This window comes from Dendropsophus ebraccatus, chromosome 2 (assembly GCF_027789765.1).
Source record: "Dendropsophus ebraccatus isolate aDenEbr1 chromosome 2, aDenEbr1.pat, whole genome shotgun sequence".
Taxonomy (NCBI): Eukaryota; Metazoa; Chordata; class Amphibia; order Anura; family Hylidae; genus Dendropsophus; species Dendropsophus ebraccatus.
The window spans coordinates 192,031,126-192,047,093 of NC_091455.1; positions in this window are offsets into that span (position 1 = coordinate 192,031,126).

The following is a 15,968-nucleotide window of genomic DNA, read 5'->3' on the forward strand; positions in this document are numbered from 1 at the left end:
CTTTTATGACATCACTATTGATATTGTGACATCATGAGCCTGTAGAAAATAGACATCCTTTGTCATTGTTACACTAAGTCATCACTCACTGGCTTTGTAATGTTATTTGTCTCTGTCTTGACTTGTTTAGTGATTGCAGGATATACAATAAGACCTTATTCACATGTCCCGTGAAGTTGTCGCGGATCCGAGACCACTAACAATTTTAGAGCCCATTAAATCCTATGTGTGCATTTATACCATCTATGCCGACATCCGCTCCGTAATCGGTGTCGCGAAAAAATAGGACAGGTCATAGTGCAGAGGCAGATCGTGGCACGGATGCCCTCAATAGAGCTCTATGGGATACTGCTCCTGTCACCCCCCTGCTCCTTTCACCCACTCCTGTCTCCGCTCCTGTCACCGCTCCTTTCACCCGCTCCTGTCACCCACTCCTGACACCGTTCCTGTCACCGCTCCTGTCACCCGCTCCTGTCACCGCTCCTGAAATGTCCAGCTCTGTTACATCTGACATTGTGATGTGATCAGTGAAAAAAAGAGACACAGCTGATCTCAGTGGGACAAAGCTACCATAAAGTATCCTACTGCGCAGTGCAGGTAACTGGGACACGTCGGACACTTAGCTACACCCAGATAACCAATGCTGGGGCTCGTGCTACCCACTTAGGACAGGTTCTATGATACTAGGGGGCAGAAAGTGTGAGTACAAGTAACAATTCACTTCTAAAGATATCTACCAAGTTTCCTGCAGGGTACAAGGCTACATTGGGTTCAGGACTCCTCTGGCAAACTTCTCTTCTCTCTACCTTCTACAAAGTACTACTACAACTACTTCTTCTACTTTTATCAATATCACACCTGTTTGCTGAGCAAGCACGACAAATAACATCATTGGCTGAGTTCACAACAAAAGCACCCAACATATAGTCACCACAGTTGCAGCTGGAAAAGCCGGGCACTTACTTGGATTCCAGACGAAAATTTCTGGCTATCAGTGAGACACGGAAATATGGACAGGTAAGTATACTTGATTAAATGCCCACACCTGTTGCCCTTTGGGCCAGTCCTTAACTATAGCACAGGTGTAACTGTAGAGGATGCAGTGACGGCAGCAGTGACCCCCTGACCTGAGTGACTGCAGGGACCCAAAGGACTCTCTGTTTTCTAGAAAGACACTTGTATTATAAATGGTACATGGCAGTAAGAAGGACCCGCTTCTAGATTTTGCTCTGGGGTGCAAGTGCTATAAGTCGTACCCCTGCTTCTTAGTATTCAATAAAAGAATATCCTCAAAAAGTACACCGCTAAAATAAATAGAGGACATTGCAGAATTACACTTGTGAGATCGAGATACAAGTGTAACATCATCATACGATACAAACAGGTCCTCTGAATTCTTTGCAGCCCCAGCTGTTCGGCATATTGCTGTTTAGATACTGTTCAGCTTAATTGTTAAAATTAGCATAAAGCAATGTAATCACAGGCTTTTGTTTTAACTACAGCTCAGAAAGGCGTCCCTGCTTTATCTCCGGAATACTTAATTGTTTACAACCACAAATCATCTGGAGACAACCAAAAGCAAGACAAGCATACAGCCCAGAAGTTACAGGAGGCGGATTACAGGGTTACAACCATTATTTTAGTGATATTATGTAACAAAATACAAAAAGTTGTCAAATCTTAGTGACAAATGCCACAACAATATAAATATCCAGATCCGTACTGACAGGGAGATAAAGGGATAGTGGCCATACACTAGAAAATATCTTAAATGGATAAATCATATAGATGGTTATAGATATTATTCCCCAAAATTTCCCCCAAAAAGATGCCGTAACTTACGCCCGTAGCGTAACATGCGGTCCCGTACGTAGTGGCGATTTCTTCATTTTTCCACTTTTCTTTGCCGATCCAAAAGGTTCTGTGGGGTGGCCGGGGCTAGGTGAAGATTTCGTAATGTAGACTACGGGCGTAAGTACGTAGCCGGCCGCAACTTGCGTAAATCCCCGGCCGGAGTTTAACACGTATATATCCGGCCGCGAAAATATGCGGCCGGACATATACGTAGTGTGAACATAGCTTAAATCTGTATTGAGTCTGTAAGGCTAGGGCCATACTATATTTTTGCAATTAATTTTTTTTCATCTGTTTTTACAAAAAACTGATGAAAAAACTGATGTATTCATGGGCATCCGTTTTGATCAATTTCCCCATTGACTTTTATCATTTAAAAAAAAATGAATCAAAATGCATGCTTTTTTTTAACGTACAAAAAAATGTGGTCGACCACATTTTTGTGTATGCTAAAAAAAGGGATGCGTTTTGATTCGTTTTTTATAATGGAAGTCAATGTGAAAAATGGATAGACACAAATGCATACGTTTTTCTACCTGGTTTTTTTTATCCATTTTTTTGGAAAAACGGATGGAAAAAAAATGGAATGCAAAAATGTAGTGTGAACCAAGCCTAATCTGTTGGCACTATGTACATAAACAATAATAATAACAACAACAACAACATTATTGTTGTTGTTGTTGTTGTTGTTATTATTATTATTACTACTATTAACAACAATATAATGTTTTCGGGTCAGCCTATATCACCAGTCCTCCATAGAAAAAACTACACTCTGAATGGACAATAGAGGAATCCAAGTTATCTGCTGTTGGGCACACAATCCATTTTACAGTGTTTCAGAACATGCGTTGCATTTTTTGTGCCATTTTTCCCATTACAGTAGTGACTGATTAATCATATGATTTGAGAATTTCTCTTGTTTACAAACAATTTTTGAAATTTTTAATTTAATATCAGAAAATTCCAAACTTCGCTCCAGATGTAGAATCCTGGGTTTTTGTTTCAAGGGAATCTGTCACTATGTCTATTTCACCTTAAATGAGGACAGCATAAACTAGTGATATAAATGCTGAAAAGATCGGTGTATTACTTACATCATTCTGTTCAGCCGTTCTCCTAATATGCAAGAGAAATGGATTCTTGCCACACCCCTCCCCCTGCCCTCCAGTTGCTGATTAACAGTTGGCTGCCTATGCATCATGGATAGATCACTGCCAACCAGCAGCTGGTGGGCGGAGTTTTCTGCTGCTCATGAATATCCAGGACTACTGGCCTCATGTACATAATGGAGGACTACTTATTGTCCATGCTATTCAGGAGGATATCTCTGTATCAGCTGCACAGAACAATGCAAGTGATACATCATTCTGTTCAGCTTTTCTGTCACTAGTTTATATTACTCTCTTAATATGTCTCTTTAATATGCATTAGGCCAATCGTTCAGAAACATATTTAGAGAAGAAATTCAGGGTTTTGTATTTCAGATATTCACACCAGGTTCATCTACAATAAAACGACAAAATGCTCAGTTTGCATTTTCTGTGCAATTGTTTGTCAGAAATCTCTAATATTCCCTTTTGTTCAGAACTCCCTCTAGCTGATCCCTTATGTAGAGGTGGAAGCTGAACTGCACAATTTGGATGATACGCAAGCTATTCTGATAACTTTATTTACCTGGGAGAATAGAAGTGCCATCAGCAAGGAACGCTGCCAATTCTGTAATTGAAAGAGCAAACCTTGCATGACGCAGCCAATGAAATAGACTCCTGGAACCATAAAAAATAACATAAAAACATTTATAGATTTAAGACCAGCATAGTTTTTTTTTATTCGTAAACCTTATATTATGTTTCTGGTTCTTAGATGTGACATTGTAATTAGACATGAGCAAAGCGAATCTGACATATCACTGTGAATCGCGCTGTCAATTTGCTTCGTTCTGTGAAGCGAATTCCCGCCAATTCATTAAGGAAATTCGCAGAAAAACAAAATAGCGGCCGCACATGCTGTCTGGGGCGTCACTGGGCGGGAGAAAGGGATTAACCATAATCCCTAGTGTCCGTCCAATCAGCTGCAGGCTCCTCTGTGATGTCAGCTCCTCCCCCTCTATATAAGGCGGTTCGGTAACGGAGGCGGCCAGTCGGCTGTGTGTGGAGGAGAGAGGAGGATGGCAGCAGGCAGTTACAGCAGAGCAAGGAGAGACTAACAGAGTGATATAGGGACAGAGAGGAGAGGAATGGCCGAAATTGGATGAGTGACTGGCTGATTGACATTTTTTTTAAATAATGATTTTCCGATTTTTGACACTTTTACAGCAACATGTTTTAACCAATTCCTTCTTCCGTAATAGTCCCAGTATTGCAGCTACTATAGTTTGGCAGTTTTAATAAAATTCGAAGATACAACTCGCGGATCTTAACAAGTTTGACCTAAAATTTGCAAAGCTCGCAAAACAAATTCTGGCTGCTTTGGTCATCTCTACTTGTTACCATTTAATTGTTCATAATAGCTTGTCACTAGGGGTCAATGGCATCACATAGATCACAGGTGTCAAACCTGCGGCCCTCCAGCTGTGGTAAAACTACAATTCCCCTCATACCTGGACAGCTAAAGACAAAGCTTCGACTGTTCAGGAATTATGGGAATTGTAGTTTTGAAACAGCTGGAGGGCTGCAAGTGACATAGACAGATGTGGTCACAAGAACACATCATGAAAATCCTGTTACAAGTAGCTCTCCTCCAGAGGGAAGACAGTTGCTCTCTGGTGCCAACTATTGGAGGTAGCACCCCTACAAGTCAATACCTTAAAATGCTGCTGGGGATTATTTACCAAGTCAGAATCTCTACCAGAACAAAGAGTTAGCCCTCTGTTACAAATTTTACATGACGGCACCAGAAAATAAACTCTATAAGAGCTCATTTGCATATTTGGTTTCCCAAAGGAGCATTACATGGCCTTTAAAACCCCATTCTACTCAAGGAGAAACCTTATCCCTTTGGTTCCATGGAGATGTTGCTTAAAGGGGAAGTTTGGGCAAAATAGTTTTAAGATATGTTATTGCCCAACAAAACTTATGAAAATTACTAATAGACACTTATTATAGGAAATGCACCTATAGTGCATTTTGTCTGCACTTACTACAGCATGGCGTGTTCAGGTCTGTGTAAAGTTTGTGACATCACGTCACATAAACTGCCAACTCCTGCTGCTCCAGTCTGTCCCACTGCTGCAGCAGGTGTTGGCAGTTTAGGTGACGTGACATCACCAACTTTACAGAGACCTGAACACACCATGCTGTAGTGCATGCAAAGTGCATGCAAAGTGCGCTATAGGTGCGTTTCCCATAATAAGTGCCTATTAGTAATTTTCATAACTTTTGTTGGGCAATAACATATCTGAAATTTATTTAGCCCGGACTTCTCCTTTAAGAAGATGGGGCTGAACCACATAGTGTGAAATAAATATTCCAGAAGGTGTGTGTGTGTGTGTCTGTGTGTGTGTGTGTGTGTGTGTGTGTGTGTGTGTGTGTGTGTGTGTGTGTGTGTGTGTGTAGATTTTTATTTTTATTTTTAGAACTTTTTTAGAAAAGTAGATAAAATAACATAAAGGTAAGAAAAGTTATAAGATCATCCTTTGGTTCTTACCCATTCCCATTCCAGGTTGCTGGAAAAAGAAAATACTATGGCTATACACTTCCATAAATAGTAAAGGAATAGAGAGTGATATATAGTTTTATACCTTCTGTTTTGTTACTTTAAAATGGTTTCTGTTAAAAAGAAAAAAAAAATGTGAAAATTATATTCGTCCTAATTATTAATGAGAGCAGAAACACTCAGATCTTTGTTCCTTAATAAAACCATGGGCCACTCTCACATAGAAAGTCACCAAATGGCACATAGTAGGTGGAGGCCCTGTTGCATATTTTGCATTGGAGCCCAATAGCAGGGCCGTTTCTATAGGCGGGCGGGCCGGGCGACCGCACGAGGCGCCGACAGCTAGGGGGCGCTGGTGTCACCCGCGGCCGAACGCCCGCCCGTCCGCCCCATCATCTGCCCCTCTAGCCGCCCCTTCACCTACCCCATCACCTGCTTTGGCGTCGCCCGTCCGCAGCTCTGCTCAGCTTGAGGCCGGAGGCTGCATTCTGCCTCCTGCCACAAGAGGCCGCTGTCTCCCCCCAGAGCTCCAGCACAGGAGTGACGTCACTCCTGTGCTGGAGCTCAGAGCCGGGAGAGAAGACGCAGGACCTGCTGTGCTGCATTAAGGTGAGTATAACTGTTTGTTGTTTTATACAGAAAGCCTGGGGAAATGCCTACATAGGGAGATAGGGAGGGAGGGAGGGGGGATACATACATGGGGGATGCCTACATAGGGGGGGATCTAACAGGGGGGATGCCTATATATATATAGGGGGGGATCTAACAGGGGGGATGCCTCTATATATATATAGGGGGGAATCTAACAGGGGGATGCCTATATATATATATATATATGGGGGGGGATCTAACAGGGGGGATAGCTACATGGGGGATCTAACAGGGGGATCCCTATATATATATAGGGGGGATCTAACAGGGGGGATGCCTATATATATATATATATATATATATATATATATATATATATATATATATATGGGGGGGGGATCTAACAGTGGGGATGCCTATATATATATATATATATATGGGGGGGATCTAACAGGGGAGATAGCTACATGGGGGATCTAACAGGGGGATCCCTATATATATATAGGGGGGATCTAACAGGGGGGATGCCTATATATATATAGGGGGGGATCTAACAGGGGGGATGCCTATATATATATATATATATATATAGGGGTGGATCTAACAAGGGGGATGCCTATATATATATAGAGGGGGATCTAACAGGGGAGATGCCTATATATATATAGGGGGGATCTAACAGGGGGATAGCTACATGGGGGATGCCTACATGGGGGGGATCTAACAGGGGGATCCCTATATATATATAGGGGGGATCTAACAGGGGGGGATGCCTATATATATATATATATATATATATATATAGGGGGGAATCTACTAGGGGGATGCCTATATATATATATATATATATATATATATATATATATATATATGGGGGGGGATCTAACAGGGGGGATGCCTATATATATATATATATATATATATATATATATATATAGGGGGGGATCGAACAGGGGGGATAGCTACATGGGGGGGATCGAACAGGGGGGATAGCTACATGGGGGGGATCTAACAGGGGGATCCCTATATATATATAGGGGGGATCTAACAGGGGGGATGCCTATATATATATATATATATATATATATATATATATATATATATATATATGGGGGATCTAACAGGGGAGATGCCTATATATATATACAGGGGGGGATCTAACAGGGGGGGATGTGTATATGTATATATATATATATATATATATATATATATATATAGGGGGGGATCTAACAGGGATGATGCCTATATATTTATAGGGGGGGATCTAACAGGGGAAATGCCTACATGGGGGGGGGGAATTTAACAGGGAATATGCCTACATAGAGGGGATATGCCTACCATGGGGATGCTATCTGCTGGGGGGCTAACTAACTACCTAAACTGGGATGTCTCCTACATTGGGTGTTACTATATATAGGGGGGGGATGTTTAACTATCAGGGAGATTACTTACGGTTGGTATGGCTAAATGCCTAAGGGGGTGGGGGCTAACTAACGGGGGATCACCTGCAGAGGGAATACTACATACTGGTGGGCTTACTATTGGGGGGATCCCTACCTGCTACGTGCTGTGGAGACTACCTACAGGGGATTAGCTACACTGCAGACACTACCTATTGGGGGAGGGGGGGCATCCTGCACAGGGAGGCCTAACTTCTAAACAGATGCACACAGGGGGGCCTGTGGACATTATTACTATATGGGGGACACAGCAGAGGATCCTAGATACAGGGGGCAACCCACATACCTACTGACTTTACTGCAGATGACACACAAAAAAGTAGAAGTTGTTGAAAAAGTGCGGAGCCTAAGATGGTTGTCTGGCAGGTTCAGAAGAGATGTATTGTGGCTGCAAGAAATTGTCATGGGGGTACGGGCCAGAAAGAGAGGAAAAGGGGAAGTGACGCCTCAGATCAAAGAAGACGTCACCCGTGAGTAACCGACTTTTTTTGCCCCAAATTGAAAAGGGTTGAATAACTGTGCTCTATGCCATAATACATACACTGCTTCTCCCTAGTAACAAACGCCCCCCCCCCCCCCCCACCGCCACCCCCCCGGCATCGCCTGGGGGGGGGCGCTTTTAGCAAGACTCGCCCTGTAGTTAAAATTACCTAGAAACGGCCCTGCCCAATAGCTTCTACCTATGCTTCTGGCTACAATAAAAACACTGAAGAAATGATTCATCCATTGCATAGAGAGTTTGCTGTGCAATGCTGTTTCTGTAGAAACATTACCTCATAGCCATGAAAACCTGTAAACTACTATTCCTGCAGACATACCGCCTCCAAGCAGAAGGCATCATGACTCTACAGGTATGCTGACTCATCACACATAGAGCCATGTCCTTGTGTTCTCAGTGCTTCACTTCCCTGTAGACAAAGTATTTCCTGTCTCCATAGACCCTATGTCTCAGTCACATCACCCAGCGACATAGCAACTGCACCCCCTCCTATCTATGCAGGCAATCCATTAAGTGTCTATTCAGTAACAATGCTTTTTTCTACCTCCTGAGCCATAAGCCTCTTGTTCCTCTTGGTCTTCTTCTAGTACAGACGGTCCACCCAGCAGACGACACCAAGGACCTATGTGATGGAACACTGTATGTTAATATGATGAGTATGGGGTGCTAGTCATAGAGCACCTACATAGGCAATCTCCGTAAAATCCCTGACTGGTTTTCCTGTCCACCAGTAATACATGTAAGCTTGTTCTTGAATGTAAAAAACCAAATCACTATTTTTTTTTCCAATTCATTGTAAATTCTGCAAATAAAATTATGCAACCAGTCAATATGAATACATGTGTTGCATCATCTTTATTGATTAGATAGGCTGCCAAAAAAAAGAAAAAAAATTCATCCATTTCAGTCTTCTGTGGTGCACTGTTGATCCAGAAGAAGGCAAAAAAAAAGGCAAAAAAAAAAGTTGAAGCCAATATTACTCTATGTTATTCTCAATTACTAATCGGGTAATCTCTGGAGTAAACTTCTTGATCAACAACTCGTCTCCACGAATATATTCCGGCTCTTTTAGTGAGTTTACCATGACTCCTTCCTCTGGCAGAGAGCTCCATAGTCACGTTGCTCTTACAGTAAAGAATCTCCCTTCTGTGTTTGTGTACAAACCTTCTTTTCGCTAGATTTAGGGAAGGCCCCCTTGTTCCTAAGGGAAAATAGATTACGTAGATTTTACCATTGACCATTGAAAGTCGCCCATTGCATTAGTTACTTGATAAATTTTGCACTCACGGAATGGCATGGTTACATTGCTGCAAACACTATAGAAATCATTTTCACACTATAGTCACCTTAAATTAAATGTTTAATCTTCAAAAACAATTTATCAATTTTTATATACCTAGGTTCAATATTTTTTCTGACCTTTTAAGCAGTTTATTGCATACAGCAAATAGTACTCTATTATAGAATGGTACGGTGTAAGCTCTTTAGCTCCCTCTAGAGGCTGCTGTAGACAGCTAGAGACTTATCATTTAAAAGGGTTATCCAGATTTACAAAAACATTGCTGCCTTGTTCTAGAAACTCTTGTTCTCCATTTGTGTGTGGTATTACAGCTCAGTTCTATTGAGGAGAATGGAGCCAAGTTGTAATACCAAATACAACCTGAAGACAGGTGTGGTGCTGTTTTGGAAGAAAACAGATATGAGTATCTCATCCTAGCTAGCCGCTTTAATTTAAATCTTGGATTTTGAGCCCTGTATAATAACAAATTAAGTCCTCTTAAAGGAGAAGTCTGGCGGGGGGGTGGGGGTGTAACAAATCATTATGGGCAGGGGTTTAGCTGGAGGGGAGCTCAGAAGATGGCCGGCAAACTACAGAAGGGGGACATGGCTTTGAGCGCTCACCAGGACTGGTGACATCTTTTTTATGTTCCCCCAGCCCAAAATAAAAATGTTTGCCCCCTTTAAGTTTCTCCTTTAAATATAAAGAAATGAATCGGCATAAGATGTTGGACCTCAGAAGAACAATATGTCAAAAGGAGAGGATTCACTTCAAGGTTATGTTCACACAAGGTATTTTTAAGCCAAAATACGGGCATAAATAAGTATCATGTTCTATATTTACAGCTGTAACTATCAAAATACAGCTGTATTTTCATCTCAAAAAACATGAACATAGCCTAAGGCCATGTTCACACAATGGGGGAAAGTTATCAAGAAAAAAGTTGTATTTGTTGGCATAAAACAGCCAAATGTGACTTAATTTATTCGCAAATGGCTGTTTTGCAAATAAAATATTTGCATCTGGCCATTTTATGCCACCTTCACCAGTGGGGCGGGAGGGGGTGTGGACTCTGGGTCAACTGCATTAGTCGCGAAAAATTATACTGAAACCTACTCCAGCTTTGAGCTGGCGTAGGTTTCAAAGTTTTCGCATGGAGAGGCTCTGTGAAATCGGGATTTATGTAGAGGCAATGCGCCTCTACATAAATCCCCTGAGCTGCGGGGACATTTTTACGCCCGGCGTAAAAAACGCCGGACTTAATAAATGTCCCCCAATATATGTTTTACATAAATCATGGCCGTTGTTGCAATTTGCAACAGCGGCCGTGATTTATGCAAAACATACGTTGCATTTGAATTAATGGAATCCCGTCAGGAATCTACACACATAGTCAGTCAGTTAGACATGGCAGTTTTCTGCAGCCACTATTCATTGCATGTCAATGCACACAATGGAGAATGCTGCTCCGGCTGCACTCTCCATTGTGTGCAGAGGTGAATTGAAATTCCCCAGAATTCCAGCACTGGCCAGGATGATCTTATGACATGTCTCTTACGACATGTGAACATGGCCTAAGGCTGATGAGGAAAAACTGATTATTCTACCGTGTGTTTATTAGTAACTCTTATATCTGTGTATCAGGTCTGAAATATAAACTTGCCCCATTTAATAAGATAAAGTCCAAGTTTAGAAGCCTCGTATTGTAGAACTGACATAGTTTTCTTGAGATTTCAAAGTATTCCTGGTGCTTTTGATTTATGATGTCTACTTAGTGATTTCCGCAATATGTTTATTCAAAAGAATCATTTCAATTGTACTTTTAATTAGTCCCGTCCTACATTTACTGCTGCCGGGCCTATTTATACTCATTGTTCTTCTGGAATATCCTGCTGAACCTTTTCCTATTTCTTATGGTTATTTACACCATGACAGAAGGCCATCGCCCATCATTTCACCTGTCTCCTTTCCTGACCCGTCTGCCCCCATAAAAACTTGTATCATTTATTATATAACAATTCTAGAGCATCTTTTCTTAGAACGCTACTGTATATTGGTTTGTTCCTCCTGGGTGTAACCATCAACTAACTAGGATGTAACCATCACCTTGTCCTACACTAGTGGTGGGGAACCTGCTGCCCTCCAGCTGCTGCAAAACTATAATTCCCATCATGCCAAAGCCTTAAAGGGATATTCCAGGAAAATTAACTGTTCCCCTATCCACAGGATAAGGGAAAAGTAGGAGATTGTGGCTGGGTGGGTCTGACATCGGTACCCCCTGCCAATTTCTTCATCGCCCCTGGCTTCTGTATTATGAATAGAGACGTGGGTCACGTGCCATAACCACTGCTTCATTCCTATAGAGCGAGGGAAAGAGACAAGTATGCCGGAAAAGTGATGTACTCGGGTTTTTCCATCAGCTCTATAAGAATTAATAGAGCTGCAGGTCACGTGCTGTACCCATGGCTTTATTCATAATACAGAAGACAGGGCCTGATGCCAAAACATCGGCGCGGGGTACAGAGGTCACACACACCCCGTGTTTTCCTGGAATACCGCTGTAAATTTGGTTGTCCTGGCATGATGAAAATTGTAGTTGTGCAACAGCTGGAGGGTAACAGCTTCCTTATCCCTGGTGTAGGACAAGGTGATGGTTACACTGACCTACAGAGTGGGATATTGTACTGATAATGACAATGAGTGTGTAGAGACATCAACAAGGCCAATGGTGGCAGGTGGAGAGGGAGGGACCAGGCATGTTGGATTTCAACATGCCATATCCCTTTTTTCTTGGGTAGATATGCTGCTGTCAGAGGAGTCCGACAGCTATTTTCTTTTCTTACCACATTCAGGGGATTGGGAGTATTCTGCCAGCAGATATTTTATAGAGGCATTCCGGAATTTATTTTTATTTGCCCCCTCGCTGACGCATATACTCACCAGCGATTATCTGTGTCCCGCAGCTTGGCTTCATTCCGGTGCTGCGGCGCCATTAAAATCCCGTGCGCATTCACGTCACCGCTCCTCTGTCTCCATGTCGATTGAAGGCTGTAAGTCTTGCTCTCCAATGCATTCTCTATGGGAGAGCCTGACTTCCAGCCTTCAATCGACATGGAGACAGAAGACGGGTCAGAAGAGCGGTGACGTGAACGTGTGCAGGATTTGAATAGTGCCGCAGCATCAGGACAAAGCTGCATCGGGGACACTGATTATTGGGGGGGTGTATACGTGCCAATGCGCAAATAAAAAAAAATCCAGAATGCTTCTTTAAATCAACTCTGTATCCCCCCCCCCCCACCCCCAAACCGCTTGTACCTTCGGATAGCTGCTTTTAATCCAAGATCTGTCCTGCGGTCCGTTCGGCAGATGATGCAGTTATTTTCCTAAAACGCAACTTTTAAACTTGCAGCCCGTGCCAAACGGAAGTATCTGTGCCCTAACTTTGCACCACCCCTCTGTCCCTCCTCCCCACCCTCTTTATCATTAGGAATGCTCCAGGCAGATTGCCTCCTATTCCCCACCTGTGTAAGCATGGTACGTGGGCTGGATCGTTAAGGCACCTGTGCCATGTTCAGCATGGAGAAAATGTTCCAGTGGCATTCCTAATGATGAAGAGGGTGGGGAGGAGGGACGGAGGGGTGGTGCAAAGTTAGGACAATTTTTTAGGACAATAACTGCATCACCTGCCGAACGGACCGCAGGACAGATCTTGGATTGAAAGCAGCTATCCGATGGTACATGTGGTTTGGCGGGGTCAGATTGTGGGTACAGAGTCACTTTACATATACAGCTCATAAAGTTAAAAAAAAAATACAAGAATCCACCAAGTTTAACCTATAATAACCTATAATACCATGTTGATCCAGAGAAAAAAAAATTATGAGGCTGGTAATAATTTCCCTATATTAGGGTAAAATTCCTTTATGACCCCGAATATGGCAGTCAGAATAAATGTTGACATTTAAGACACTCTTCAAAAACGAAAAAATAAATAAATAAAATAGGACCCTCTTCAAACTTTAGGAAAATCTTTCAGGATTTCTTATAGGAAGTCAGAGTTTTCCTGACCCATAGGGTTCTATTGGGCACGGACACCCTTCATGATTTATTCTGAAGGGTGTCCGTGCTGGAAAATAGATCCAGAAATTATAGGACATGTCCTATAATTGTCTGCAATTACAGCATGGATGCCCAATAGAGCCATATCCAGGATTCCAGACAGCTTCAGATGCACATCTGGAAACTGTCCCGAATTCCAGATACATTGCTGGGCAGCCTGGACCAGTACTGGCAACTAGGTAAGTGCCATTGGGTGTTGACACTGGCCCTTCAACAATAGTCGCTCCTAATCAATAATGCTCCGAGAGTAGCCTCTGCCACAGATGTGAACCCAACCTTACTCATTACTTCATGTGTGAAACAATAGGAATGCAAGATATTCAAAACCACCAGAATATAATTGTTGCATGAGTACATTCATTTTCTAAATTACTGCCTATGAATCCTAACCAATATTGACAGGCAAGAATTTCATTTCACCACCCCCCCCCCCCCCCCCCCCCCTCCTATCAATTCAATTCAATATGTCTGCCTGCATTCCTCAAACGGAAGACAATAGTAACACTTCCTTTCAGGCTGACAGGGGGCTATGCCCCGACCCTTTGTCAGCTGATTAACTGCTCTATTGACTGACCGGACCCCTAATTGCAGGCCCCTTATAGTTACTCTACATTACTGTAAGAATTAATGAGACACAATTACAGTTCCCAGAGATCTCGGAGCAAGCTTACTCCTCGGCTCTCCAGATGAATAAGAGGCCCTACAGAATAAAGACAAAAATTCAGCCCTTTGTGCGGTGGTCGTGGAATGTTGTTTTTGTGAGGTTTTTCTTGGCTGATAAAAAATAGTATTTATTTTAATGCTTTTTTTAATAATTAGGCCCTTCAGGGGACTCGGAAGAAAGGAGAAAGAACTTGGGAACGACTTAAGACGTAAGAATCCTCGTTTGGTGCTAAAAGGCATTTCCCTTTAGCTTAGAAGACAAGTTGTCAGCATTCAAAAACATTTAATGTGTTATGGATAAAAAAAAAGAAAAAAAAAAGTACCCCCCCCCTCCATTATTAGAAAATTAGAAAAAAGAAGAGAATTAAACAATTTACAAGTGTTTTGCTTGATACAAGTGGAAAAGTTGCATGCCACATGGTGGGTGTGGGAAAGAAAATGTATCCCGCTTAAAAAGATGACATAATTAGCTAATTAAATTTCTACATAAATCCATTAAAATCCCTTTAATTTAATATTACCCTTAAAGGGGTTGTCCAGAACTGCTACTTCCTTGCAAACAGCGCCACCCCTGTCCCCAGGTTGTGTTTGATATTACAATTCAGTTCTATTTCCTTCAGTAGAAAGGAGCTACGAAACCACATAGTTTCAATAGTGATCACAGCGTTTAAAGGGAAAAAAAAATTCAAATTAACTGAAGTTATAAAGTTATATAGATTTGTAAATTACTTCTATTTAAAAATGTTCTTATCAGCTGTTGTATGCTCTGCAGGAAGTGCTGTATTCTTCCCAGTGTGATACAGTGCTCCTTGCTGCCACCTCTGATCATGTAAGGAACCAATAAAAGCAGGTAGGATTTTTGTATAGGGATTTTCTATTGCTCCAAATAGTTCCTGTCACAGACAGAGGTGGCAGCAGAGAACATGTTGAAAGACAATCGACAGCAACGATCAGCCGACATCATTCATGCCGGTTGATCGTTGTCTTCTTTAACACCAGACGATTATCGTCCGTAACGGCTGATATCGGCCAAATACAGCCGATAATCGTTTAGTGTAATAGGGCCTTAAGACGTATAAAAGAATTCTTTATATATTTTTTAAATGTACTGTATAATGTAATGTGAGATAAGATAAGAACAAAGTAAGTTATAAGCAGTGATGAGCGAATACTGTTCGATCGAATAGATATTCGATCGAATCGTAAGGTATTTGATCTATCGAATATTATCGAATAGTTCGCCGAATATTCAAAAACTATTCAATAAGCGTTCAAATTCCCCAGCTTCCGGTTTTTGCCTCCAAGTGGTCGAATAGATGTTTTTCAATAATCGAATACTTGTTCCCAAAGACTTTAATGGAATCGAATATTCGGGAGATATTCGTACGAATATCGAATATTCTAATATTTCACTATTCGCTCATCATTAGTTATAAGGGTTTAACCCTTTGAGGACCAGGCCCAAAATGACCCAGTGGACCGCGCAAATTTTGATCTTTGCGCTTTCGTTTTTCCCTCCTCCCCTTCTAAGAGCTCCAGCACTTTCAGTTTTCTATCTACAAGCCATGTAAGTGCTTGTTTGTTACAGGAATAGTTGTACTTTGTAATGGCGTCATTCATTTTACCATAACATGGATGACGGAAGCCCAAATATATTATTTATAAACATATAAATTGGTGAAATCGTAAAAAAGAATGCAAGATGGTAATGTTTGGGGGGTTCCTGTGTCTACGTAATGCAGTATATGGTAAAAGCGACATTTATTCTATAGATCAGTCCGAACACAACCATATGCAAGTTACACAGATTCTCTAATGTTATATATATATTTTTTTTAAATGAAAT